General features: G+C 39.0%; 1 protein-coding gene across 7 annotated transcripts in view; it reads left to right on the top strand.

Annotated features, from left to right (window-relative positions):
• The window catches only part of PKNOX1 (PBX/knotted 1 homeobox 1), an 82,246-nt gene that overhangs the window by 6,524 nt on the left and 62,231 nt on the right, over nucleotides 1-13,491 (top strand). For 2 of the 7 annotated variants that reach the window (XM_034753558.1, XM_034753586.1), the window contains exons 1-2: nucleotides 4,267-4,517; nucleotides 9,556-9,645. The gene's annotated coding sequence lies outside the window, so the exon portion shown is untranslated. Of the gene's footprint in view, nucleotides 1-4,266; nucleotides 4,518-5,747; nucleotides 6,206-6,301; nucleotides 6,363-9,555; nucleotides 9,646-13,491 lie in introns of those variants that run through there. The other 5 variants (XM_034753581.1, XM_034753604.1, XM_034753595.1 and 2 more) reach the window with 5 other exon arrangements.

A 13,491-nucleotide genomic window follows, 5' to 3' on the forward strand; every position in this document is an offset into this window, starting at 1 on the left:
AGGGGGACAGGAATGAGGGGGTTAGGAACTAATGGGAACAGAGGGAATAAGGGAGCGGGACAGGAGTTGGGTGTGGAGACATCGGGAGGGATGGGCCAAGAGATGTGAATGGGAGCAGAAGGGGATAGGGAGAGGCTAGGGGGAACAAGAGCAGAAGATGCTCTAACCATTACAGCACATTGGAATTAAACCCATTATTCTTGATTCAACATTCCTTTGCTAGCTACAAAATAGTTGTGAAAGCCACTGCCAAAATTTGTCTCATCTCCCTCTAGTAGCAGGTCCGCATAGTTTTCTACTGCTGCTGGTTACTCCATTATCTCGTGGCAGAGGACTTTGCTGTGGATGTAACCATCCCAAACCTACTGGACTCCTGACTTTCAGTGCACACAAGGACTGTGCTCTAGAGAAGCATCTGGGTTTTGTAGTGAATGAGGCTATGGTATTTAGGACCCTTGCTTCATTTGTTGCAGAAGTTGGAAGGTGTGCTGTGAATAAGGCAGGGGACTGCAGGACGAGCAAATGGTGGTTTTGTGGTTAAGACAATTGAATGCTTCACTGGAGAATTGGATTCTATCCCTGCCTCTGGAACGTAGTTCCTCTGTGATTCTGGAAGTTACTAAACCCAACATTTTCACAGTTAGATGCTTATTGGGTATGCTTTGTTTTCTGGGTGCCCAACAAGAGACATCTTGGGCCAAATTTGCAGAAGTGTGAAGCACTCATGATTACAAGTGATGTCAATGGTAGCTCCAGTCTGAGTCTACTCATTGCTATAAAATACTAAGTACTTTGAAAAACCAGGTCTTGGGCTTCTCAAGTTGAGCACCCAGAATTAGTAGACACTTCTGACATTTTTGTCATTGGTCTCTGTCCCTTAGTTCAGCATGTCTAAAATGAGGATAATATCGAATCTCACTGGGATATTGTGAAGATAAATTCATTAATGTTTGTAAAGAACTAAGGTATTACATTGAGAGCACCACAGAAAAACCTTTAAGAAATTAATAATTCTTTATTCTGTTCTGCTTTGGCTGAAGTGCAGTAGATAGTGTATGGGCCACACTGAATTATGAAGCTAAAATAAAATATTGAATAACTACCCATTCAGAAAGCACCATATGTTAGTCCCATATGAACCTAATTTGGCTAATTGAAGGCCAAGTGAAGCTGCTAAAGCCAGTGGGAATAGGGGACTGTGATGAGCATCCCAAGGTTCACTGGCAGGAGGCCACAAGCTTTCTAAGGTTCATTGCGTAAGGAATCGGCATGAGCAGGTGAGGGAAAATTCATTTACCAGGAAATCCTAAATGGGTCCTGGAGACTAGTGAGGCACCTATGGCCGAGATCCCCTTCATGGGGCCTTGAGATCAAAAGGAGGGATAAGGAGATTTTTCCTCCCCCTACTCCACTTCTGAACTTCAGGTCTCCTTCCAGTCCACTCTATTCCTCACCACCATTCCTGCAGAATTTAGGACAGCCCAAGTCCTGTGTACAGTAGGAAGCTGAGAGGAAGGGAACTGTTGTGTTCTGTAGGAGAGGATCCCTGATTCTGAGTACCCTTGTAGAGTTACAGGACTTCTCTTCACCAGATGGGCGTGGGGACACTGGTTATTTGGAGACTTTGTAGCCAGCAGCCCCAGCTAGCATTCACTCCAGACCTCCAGGAGACTTTCTAATCTTTTGACCCCCTTCAGTTCATAGGAAAAAGGAGCCTTCCTCCAGCTAGTCTAAGGTTTCTTTTTAAAAAAACAGAACCTTTAAGGTGAAATGGAGATTGCAGGCATATATATTTGGGTTAAGTGAATGTTACCTCAAGAATGCTAGTGTAAAAACAAAAAAAGGAAATGCAGAGTTAGGTTGCGCTTCTTAAATGAGGCATCCTAACTTGTTTAATTCTGCCTTCATAGTGATGCACTTAGAAAATTAAAAACTTGTACTTCCTTATCCATCCATACTAAAGTTTAATTTTAACAGTGACCATAAAAACAAGGTTCATTTAATCATACAATGGTTGTGCCACTTCACAACATTGTTAGTCATAAGTAGCACATATAAAATAATTTTACAAATTCCTGGTTTGACAAACTGTATATTGAAGGCAGTCTTTATTCACTCATCATTAAGGACCTAATCCCGTCAAATGCTGAGGGCACATAACATTTCATGTGAAATGCACAGTACCTTATAGGCTCAGTCTCTATGATGGCATGTGGCCAAGTGTCACTAGACACAAAATGATCCATATGCAGATTTAGCATGCCCAGATTATTACATTAGATTACTTACAAGAAAAAAGCAAAGATTAATGTAGTAACAAAGTAACAGTGAAGATGTCTCTATGAAACATAAATCCAGTGTTATGTAATGCATATCTTTAACACTCCACATGCAAAGAAATGATGAAAATAAGCTTTTGTCTCCTCATGGGCAGAGTTTGGGTGCCTTGTTTGAGAAACTTAACATTTCCAACTTAACATTCTTGAAAGATAAGATGCACTCAAACCTTAACTTTGCCTTACACTCTTTTTCATGTCTGTGTGGGGTAGTGGCTTGATTGGATCCCAAAGCAGTCAAGGGAAAAGTTATATAAAATCAAATTTTCATCGTACTGTAATGGAAAATCATACCAGTGACTTTCTTAGGGCTTGTCTACATGAGGCAATTGACTAGAATATTCTGCTATAGTGGAACAGTTATTTCGCTATAGCTAATTACTCTGCTATAGCTATGCTATTATAACTCCCCTGTATGGGCATACTATTATGGAATAAAAGTGACACTGGAATAGAATGGCCATGCTGCAAAGTCACTCCAGCATAGCTATAGTGGAATCGTTATTCCGCTCTAGATATGCTAGTCAATTTCCCTGTGTAGACAAGCTCTTTTTGCAAGCTGATGCTTTGGGAATCCTAAAGACACATATCAATATCCTTCAAATAAACAAAGATTACAATATTTTTAGCTATCCTGTAAACAACAAACACAAACAGCCGCTTCCCGGCTCTTTGAGCTCTGGTCACGTGTAGTATATGCTCAGTAGTGTTTAGGTAAGTCAGAGACAAGTAATCACTGCAACTGCAGTGGAATGAGTGAGTCCCTGTGACACAGTACATTCTTGTACACTATGTTGCTGTATTATTGCATTAGTAAGCTCATTGATTTAAACAATATCTTTAATGTATGCATTTGTTAAGGTGTGCACAGGTCTTCGTGTTTTTAATAGATGAAGTAGGCATTGAGAGAATGAGTGTGCAATGTCAATTCTTCAATTAAGATGCTAGGATATTGTGTGCTTTCTTTTATAGAATTGGGCCTCGGCTCAGGTTACCTTGTTTTGGTTTTTAGCACAAAACCTCAGTGGTGCTTTGCCTTTTTCAAGTGACAAAAGCAAACTGCCTTTGATTTTGACTTCCTAACCTATAGCGATATGCAGTATTTTACACTTGCCAAGTTACTGTACTCTCTCTGACCATATCAAGCTAAAATAGTCTCCATTTTGGCTTTCATTGGTTCCGTGGGCATTGTGATCATCTAGTCTGACAGCCTGTATAGTATGCGCCTTAGAACTGAGGCCTCCTCCTCCCCCACAACATGCTGTAAAAACTCCACTGCCCACCACTGCCACAGCAACTGTTTTTCTGCATATAAAAATCAGGGCCAGCATTAGGGGGTAGCAAGCAGGGGCCCCACAAAGCTAAATTGCTCAGGCTAAGGCTTGAACTGTGTGTGGCGAGGTTCAGGGCCCTAGGCTTCAGCCCCGCACAATGGGGTTCGGCTTTCTGCCCTGGGCCCCAGAGAGTCTAACATTGACCCTGCTTGGCAGACCTCCTGAAATCTGCTCAGAGCCCCCCAAGGGGCCTCAGACCCCTGGCTGAGAACTGCTGTCTTAGAGCACAGCTTTTAGAGAAAATCTAATCTTGTTTTAAAAATTGCCAGTGATAAAGGAGCCACCATGACACTTGTAAATTGTTCCAATGGTAAATTACTGTCACTGTTTTTAAAAAAATGGTCTTATTTCCAGTCTGAATTTGTCTAGCTTCAACTTCTGGCTATTGGATTGTGTTATACTTTTCCCAACTAGATTGAAGAACCCATTATCACATATTTGTTCCCCTTATAGGTACTTACAGACTAATCAAGTCACCCCTTAACCTTCTCTTTGTTAAGCAAAATAGATTGAGCTCCTTGAGTCTATCACTATACCACATACGGTATTTTCTAATCCTTTAATAATTCTCATGGTTCTCTGAACCCTTTCCAGTTTATCAACATCCTTTTTGAATTGTGGACACCAGAACTGGATACAATATTCCAGCAGCAGTCTCATCAGTGCCATATATGAGGTAAAATAACCTCTCTACTTATGCTCAAGATTCCCCTGTTCATGCAGCTGAGGATCGCATTAATCCTTTTGGCCACAGTATCTCACTGGAAGCTCATGTTATGGTGATTATCCACCAGGATCCCCAGTTCTTTTTCAGAGTTGCTGCTTCCCAGGATAGAATCCCCCGCCTGTAAGTATGGCCTACATTCTTTGTTCCTAGTTGTATACATTTATATTTAACTGTATTAAAATGCACATTGTTTGCTTGCGCCCAGTTTACCAAGGGATCCAGATCACTCTGTATCAGTGACCTGTCCTCTTCATTATTTATCACTCCTCTAATTTTTGTCATCTACAAACTTAATCAGTGATGATTTTATTTTCTTCCAGATCACTGATAAAAGTGTTAAATAGCATAGGGCTAAAAAACAATCCCTGCAGGACCCCATGAGAAATACACCTACTTGTGACCTATCAGCTAGCCAGCTTTTAATCCATTTAATGTGTGCCATGTTAATTTTATGTCATTCTAGTTTCTTAATCAAAATGTCATGTAATACCAAGACAAATGCATTACAGAATTCTAAGTACGTGACTTCAACACACCTTTATCAACCAAACTCATAGTATCATCAAAAAAAATACCACGTTAGTTTGACAGGATCTATTTTCCATAAATCCATGTTGATTTACATTGATTACCCTTCTTTAATTCTTTATTAATCAAGACCCATATCAGCTGATCCATTATCTTGCCCTGGAGCAATGTCCGGCTGAGAGGTCTATAATTACATGGGTAATCCTGTTTACTATTTTAAAATATTGGAACAACATTAGCTTTCTTCCAGTATTTTGGAACTTCTTTAGTGTTCCAATACTTATTGAAAATCAACATTAACGGTCCAGTGACTCCTCAGCCAGTTCTTTTAAAACTCTTGGATACAAGTTATGTGGGTCTGCTGATTTAAGTGTCCAACTTCAGTAGCTGCTGTTTAACATCCTCGTGAGATACTAGTGGAATGGAAAGAATGTTATCATATGATATAACTACCTCATCTTTTTTTCCCCTATATACAGAACAAAAATATATATTGAACACCTCTGCCTTTTTTGCATTACTACTGATAAACCTACCATTTTCATCTAGTAATGGGCCAATACTATTGTTAGGATTCTTCTTGTTGCTAATATACTTTAAAAAACTCCATACTATCCTTAACTCTTCCGGCCATAGATATCTTCTTGTATCCCTTTGCTTTCCTTATCAATATTATACCATTCCTAGCTTCTGATTTATATTAACTACTATCAACTTCTTCTTTTTTCCATTTTTATATAATATATATGTGTGTGTGCCTTCACTTCCTCTACCAGGTAGATTTAAAAAAAAAAAAACAAAAAAAACACTAATATGGTATTCTTCCTCAGTTGTGAGATTTTGGGCATTTAGTATGGTGTTCTAAATGATTTCCAATTATCATTCACATTTCTCTGATTAAATTCCTCCTCCCACCTGACTTGGCTATAAGTGTGTTAAAAGGGCCAATTTCACAAAATTTAAAGTACCATGTGTGTATATATATTACTGGTCTGGACTTTACATATTTAGTGTGCAAACAGAATAATCAAGTCATAATCACTTGTATCTTAGCTACCATTAATTTTTAGTTCTGTGACCAGCTCCTTTTTATATGTTAAGATGAGGTCTTGTATAGTTTCCCCCATGTTGGATGCAACACTTCTTGAATTAGGAAATTGTCATCTATACTGTTTAGAAATCCAAGGATATCTTATTGCTGGCAGCATGAGACATCCAGAATATGTCACTCAAATTGAAGTCCTCCATGATCATGTAGCATTTCCCCCTATATATTATAGGTAAGTGTGTAAGGAGCTGGTCATCCTGTTCCTAGTGTGTTTTGCTGGTCTGTAGTAGACACCAACTAATACCCCATCTTGTGCTTTATCTGTTAGGACATTGATCCATAAATATTCAGGATCATTTTATTCTAAGTTGTCAGTGATTCAGAAACAGGTAATGTTATTTTTGACATAGAGTGCCATTCCCTCTCCCCTTTTGCCCACTTTATCCTTTTTAAATAGGGTGTAACCATTGATTTTAACATTCTAATTGCCACCAGATTTCAGTAATAACAACCAGACTGAATTTATGCTTAAAAAAAAATGAGCAATTCCTTTTATTACCAGGGTCCTAGCATTGGTGTTTAGGCAATTAAAGAATTTCTTCTCTTTGTCCTTTGGTTCCTTTAATTTTCTTCTCAACAGCTAAATCTGTTCTATATGAGTGCTCATACCTTCCCTCTTTTTACCCTCTTTAAATCTTGCCCTATTTCTAGGACTACATGAGGAATAAAATTAGTTTTAAAAAACCTCAGCAATATTAGACTCCAACCTCAAAGGCTTCACACTGTCCCAACCTGTGGAGGCCCCATGATTTCCTATGGCACTCCAGTCTCCTCTCCCCCCCCACTCCTTTTATCTCCAAAAAGATCCTTAAGAGGACAGCACATGCAAACCTCCTCCAACCCTCCCTCCATCATTTTCTCATCTGATGTCTTCTGGAGGAAAACATAGTGGTCTGCTAATGCCTCAAGTATCTTCATGGGGAGGACTGCACAAGGACAACCCCATGTGATTCCCTCTCATCCAGACTAACACAATTTCCTCCCACAGCATCCTTTCCCATCCAGTCTCCACACTTCAGTAGCACTCTTCCACCTAGGTCCTGTCCTCCTTAAGCACCTTTCTCTGCTTACACTTGGTGTCTTACATGAGGGAGGGTCAAGGGACTGTTTTTAATTCCTAGAGGAGCAGTGTTAACCCTCCCCCATAGAAAGAACAGGAGTACTTGTGGCACCTTAGAGACTAACAAATTTATGGAGTAACTGCATGGAGTGGAAATCCATCAACCTCATGAAAATTTGTTAGTCTCTAAGGTGCCACAAGTACTCCTGTTCTTTTTGCGGATACAGACTAACACGGCTGCTACTCTGAAACCTCCCCCATAGAGTAGAATACAATCCCTAGCCCACAACAATACATATAACATGTACCGATAACATTCATAAAGCTAATGTGTTGTACTTAAAGTACTGCACAGGATCTTTTCAGGAGGAAAAAGGCAAAACGCCACATTTATTAGTAATACGTATATTAATTAACATTGTATCATATGCATAGGAGATATATATAGAGAGAGTACACTCACACACACACAAGCACACTCCGTCTTGTTGTTGTTACCAGTTAGTTGCTCCCCTTAACTACACTGGCCAGGTGAGTTAGATGGGGGAGGGGGTGGAGCCGGGCTTCTGCCGATCCGGATCGATGCTCCCATGTTGTCAAGACGAGACCCGGGATCCTCTGCAAGACACCTCACTTTTATAGCATCTTCCCTCTCATGCAAATCTATACCAGATTCAAAATCTGTGTCTGTGTCCATTGGTCCTTTGTGCTTCTTTCTTCTGGGTGTTGTCCCAGTGCTGCAAAGAGGGTGTTTCCAAAAGAAGGTGGTTGCTTCTAACCCCTGAGGCTGTCAATATGTCTGCTTGTCTGGCTCCCAGCCCCTCTCCAAGGGTTGAGGCTGTCTGGAGGTGCTGCCTTCCATGTCTTTCTCATTCACACCTCGTTTGTCCAACAGGACAATCGATTAAGAGTGGTGGGGGGGAGGATCTTGTTCTGCTAGCAAAAAGACATTTTCCTTCTATCTTATTCTATCCTTAGGGGCTATAACATTATACCAAGGGCAATGCAAAGTTTCTACATGAGGCTTTGATACAAAAGTTTCCATATACCAAGGCTCATCAATACAAGGTTTCTATATGAGGCTTTGATACAAAGTTTCATGAAAACAGAGGTCACACGTGGGTAGACCCACTACAAGGTTATATGAAGAGGCACAATGTAAAGTCATATGAAAATTATCAGAGATTTATCTACAAATGTAGTAAACCCCAGATATACTGCCTGCAATTGCAGTACTGAGGCCACAGGATCTCTCTCCACAAAGACAACAGTGGAGAGTTGCAGAAAACAAGGGGTGTCCAGCTGCTTGTGGGAGGTGGGGCTTTGGTGGACAAGGGGGAAAGTACTGTGAGCCACTGTGTCCTCATTATAGTTTATCCCAGGAATAAAAAGCTGGCCCTTTGAGGTATTGGTTCTACACTGAACACAACTGAAGTTCTAGATCTCAAATCCAACCATTTCCAATTCAGTTTTAAAAATTTGGATTTGGCGTTTGTCTTTTTTCATTCTAACTAAATTTTAGAAAAATTGCTTTATGATTAGAAATATGGAGTCTTGAATAAGTGAGTACATAGTTTTATTTTAAATCACAACTGTGTATTAAAGAATCACTGCTTTTTAGCTGTTGTTTCACTGCTCGACCTCTCTATGGCATTAGCATCTTGACCATTCCCCTTAGATAGTTTTATTGACCATAAATTTTGCTCCTGGGTTAACTCTCATTTTTCAATAGTGTTTTCAGGAACCATATTTTCTGAGTACATTTTCATAATTTCTGCATCAGTTTTATGCTAGTTTTAAATGCTAGTTTTAAAATGTCAAATACAATTCAATATTAAGTGCTAATTTAAAGAAGGCTTTTTAAATTGCTGTGTAAACCTATAATACAACCTCTCTGCATACGGGATAAATAATTCCTAACATTACATTCTGCATATTTTTTCATGTAGTATTTTGAGAGAGTACAATTAAGAATGATATAAAAAAAGCGGATTAATAGTTCTTGACTCTGTGTTTAATTTGATATGGAAGAGCTTTCTTTAAGACAGTACACAGTTGTTCCGATTTGCCATCACTGGATTTATTTTGGAATTTGCCTTGTGTTGCCCAAGCAAATAGATGTTGATCCAGAGAGTAAAATACAAAGGTTCCACATACAGTGGAAAGAAGATCAGCAGTCACAATATTTGCTTTCTTTTGCAAGCACTAGCAAAAGCAACATTGGAGGTTGTAAGATGAGGGCAAGTCAACAATAAAGACTGGGCAGTTTATTCTTTTTTTAATGTATCCTTTTTTCCCCCAGCAAATAGAAATGGTAGAAAAAACATCTTACCATTTTTTTTTTTTATATAACCCTTGTTTTTATTACTCTGTTTTCTGGGGGTGGGGCAGATTCATTTCCAGCTGATAAGCTATTTACCAAATTATTATTTCCATCTGAATTTTTCTTTGTTGATTCCTAGGTGTGTATCTGCTATCTTGTGCACCAATGAGCCTGGAATTCAATCTGCTGGAATAAGACAATGGCCTCTACGTCCAGTTGAAATAAAGGGGTGAGCAGCTTCCTTGCAGCTGGTACCATGTTAACTCCTCCTTTAACAGGCAGTGTGCAGATGGAGGCAAATTTCATTATATTTTCTTCGCTAGCCTGCCTTGGGCAGGAGAAATATCTTTTTTTTTTTTTTTTTTTACTTTGCTGTGTGTGAACACAAAAAACATGGATGGTTGTATAGAAAGTATTGGTACTACTGGTACTGCTACTAGTCATACTGGATCAGGTCAGTGGCCCACATCTGTCTGTCTGTCTAACTGTGGCCAGTACTAAATGCTTCAGAGGAAGGTGTAGTTTAATAAACAAAAAATCCTATAAGGAATAATTATTCACTAATAATTCCATAGAAGTTTCTTCTTGACCCCGGACAATTAATGGTTGGTTTATACCCTGAAAAATTAGGTTTTATATCTCTTATAACTATCTGCTGTATTTAGTCTTACTGCAGATGACATTGTTTATATCTGTTTCTTTATTGAATCCTACAAAGCTCTCTTTTAGCCATATCTTGCACCAATGAATCCCACAAGGTAGTTATGCCTTGAGTTAATATCATTGGGTGTCCACTTTCTTAGTTTATTATGAGAGTAAATAGGAGAACATGGTTGACCTGTATATCATTAAGCATTTTATATACCTGATTCAGCTCACCTGTTGACCTCCTGTCTAAACTACATAGACATTCTTGTTCACACAAGGAAGTCTTTCCAAGCCTCTAATCATCATTGTTGCTCTTCTTGAACCTTCTCTATTTCTACTCTATCCTTTTTTAATTGAATTATATTTTTGCTGACTAAAATTGAGTGCAATATTACAAATGAGGATGTACAGCCAATTTATATAAAGACATTATGTTTTTTCTTATATTATTCCTTTTTTAATAAAACCTAACATAATTTGTTTTTTTACCACCACTGCATAATGAACAGATATGTTTCTTTAGTTATATACAATGAAAACTCAGTCTTTCCTCATAGACATAGAGTCATAGACTTTAAGGTCAGAAGGGACCATTATGATCGTCTAGTCTGACCTCCTGCACGTCGCAGGCCACAGAATCTCACCCACCCACTCCTGTAATAAACCCCTAACCTCTGTCTGAGCTACTGAAGTCCTCAAATCATGGTTTAAAGACTTCAAGGTGCAGAGAATCCTCCAGCAAGTGACCTGTGCCCCACGCTACAGAGGAAGGCGAAAAAACCCCAGGGCCTCTGCCAGTCTGCCCTGGAGGAAAATTCCTTCCTGACCCCAAGTATGGTGATCAGCTAAACCCTGAGCACGTGGGCAAGACTCACCAGCCAGACACCCAGGGAAGAATTCTCTGTAGTAACTCAGATCCCACCCTATCTAACATCCCATCGTAGGCCATTGGGCATATTTACCGCTAATAGTCAAAGATAATTAATTGCCCAAATTAAGCTATCCCATCATACCATCCCCCTCCATAAACTTATTAAGCTTAGTCTTGAAGCCAGATATGTCTTTTGCCCCCACTGCTCCCCTTGGAAGGCTGTTCCAGAACTTCACTCCTCTGATGGTTAGAAACTTTGTTCTAATTTCAAGTCTGAACTTCCTGATGGCCAATTTACATCCATTTGTTCTTGTGTCCACATTGGTACTGAGCTTAAATCATTCCTCTCCCTCCCTGGTATTTATCCCTCTGATATATTTATAGAGAGCAATCATATCTCCCCTCAACCTTCTTTTGGTTAGGCTAAACAAGCCACGTTCTTTGAGTCTCCTTTCATAAAACAGATTTTCCATTCCTCGGATCATCCCTAGTCGCCCTTCTCTGTACCTTTTCCAGTTTAAATTCATCCTTCTTAAACAGGGGAGGCCAGAACTGCACACAGTATTCCAGATGAGGTCTCACCAGTGCCTTGTATAACGGTGGCTTCAGTTAATTTAGAGCCAATCAGTGTGCATGATTAGCTCAAATTGTTCTTTTCAATTTGCATTACCTTGGAGTTGTCTTTGCTGAATTTTATCTGTCATTGTCTTGTCCAGTATCCTCATCATCCACCGAAATCCACAGAAGGAGGCTATAGGGGAGGACAGCTCTGATAGGATTCCTTTTAGAGGTCCTCCTCAAATGTTCCATTTAGAGGAGATGGTGTTGGAGCCCTTCTCAGTGGAATGGGCTACAGATCTGCTTCCAAATATCTCTTCCTCCTCCCCTTCCACATAGGTGGGGGAGATGCAAATGTGGGGAGTCCTCTCTGTGTCAGAATCAGGCATGATGGGGTCATCCAGGCTATTGTTAGGGCCTTGTTAAGCTCCTCATGTTCTTCTGTAGGGTTGACTAATTTACATAATTTATCTGCAGATTTTGCCACCATACTGTTCACACTCATTTTCAGGTCCTTTAATAATGGTATGAAATTACATTAGTCTGAAAAAGATTCCTTTGGACAGACTCCCTATTAACCTCTTTACACATTGAAAATTAATGATTTATTCCTATTTTCTGTTTTCTCTCTCGACTAGTTTCTTACTAAGAACAGAACATCATCTCTCATTCTGTGACTACATAGTTTCCATAGTAGCCTTCTGTGAGGGACTTAATATGAACTTTCAAAAGAATTTTACCAAATTATATCTTCTGGTTCTCCTTTATCCATTTAATTTGACTTATTTAAATAATTATAGGAGATCAGAGAGGCACAATGTAAATTTATAGAGCCATGTTGGTTTGTCTCTGAAATCACCATAAGACATGAAATGTGAGTAGCCTATAACAGTAGGGAAAATGTACAGTTCTTATCCTCACTGCATTTACAAGTGAAGACATCTACATGGTTTCCCCAAGCATAAACTATCAGATAAAACAGAAAGAGACACACCTGAAGATACGATGAAACTCTAAGAAAGCTGCTACTTTAGAATGTGGCCCTTCAGAATCATACAAATTTTAGTGAAACCTCCACTTTAACTGGTAAGATGAACACTGGTCATTACAAGACTGCTTAGTCCTTACAATCATGTGTCTCAGTACAGTAACAAAATATTTGCTTATAGCGCGGGACCGCACATGGATCCCAAATTTAATTACCTTAATTGGAATCCCTGCTATAACGCGGTCCCCGCGTTAACGCAGGACCGCGCATGGATCCAACACCCCGTGTTCTGGCGAGGGTCCAGTGTACAAGTTTGATTATTAAGTGCATTTGTTCCTTCTATTCTCACCTTCCCCTTTTTTATAACTTCTGTAGTGGAGAAGTCTGTAATATTTTGCCATTCCAAAAAAACAGATACCGAATCTATAATTTTATGGAGATGGAGTAGCAGTTAACCTTCAAGCTAAATATTGTCCTCTAGTAAATATATGGGACAGTGGAATTTGAATAGTAAACCCAAGACAAATGTAGCAAGAATTTTGAAATGTTCCTCATTCTTTCCATTCCATAATAAAATACTGGAATGACACTAACCTAGTAGTAATTACTTAATAAATTTGGGTTAGAAAATATAAACCTCTAAGTATCTAAGGATTTGAAAAAACTTGTTGATCTAATTCCCAAGAAAATAAATGGAAATTTGGCTTATGAAACCCTCATTTAAATACTTCATAATTTCATTATCCTTTTTTATTTTATTTTTTTATTGACCTTTCCTAACGTGTTATTTATAAAGTAGTATAAAATGTGAACCTTTTATTGGTCCTTGTTACATTAAAGGGTGGTGCCACACACAATATTTAGCACCACATTTAAGAAATTAAATAGCAAAAATCTATATTAAAATTAAAGTTGTTTCTTAGTGCTGTAAAAGTTTTCCAGAACATAAATACTCTCACCATCCTGAAGAGATTAGTCTTAGTAAGATCGGGTAAGCACAAGACATAGGA

Source organism: Trachemys scripta, chromosome 1, assembly GCF_013100865.1.
Source record: "Trachemys scripta elegans isolate TJP31775 chromosome 1, CAS_Tse_1.0, whole genome shotgun sequence".
Classification (NCBI taxonomy): Eukaryota; Metazoa; Chordata; order Testudines; family Emydidae; genus Trachemys; species Trachemys scripta.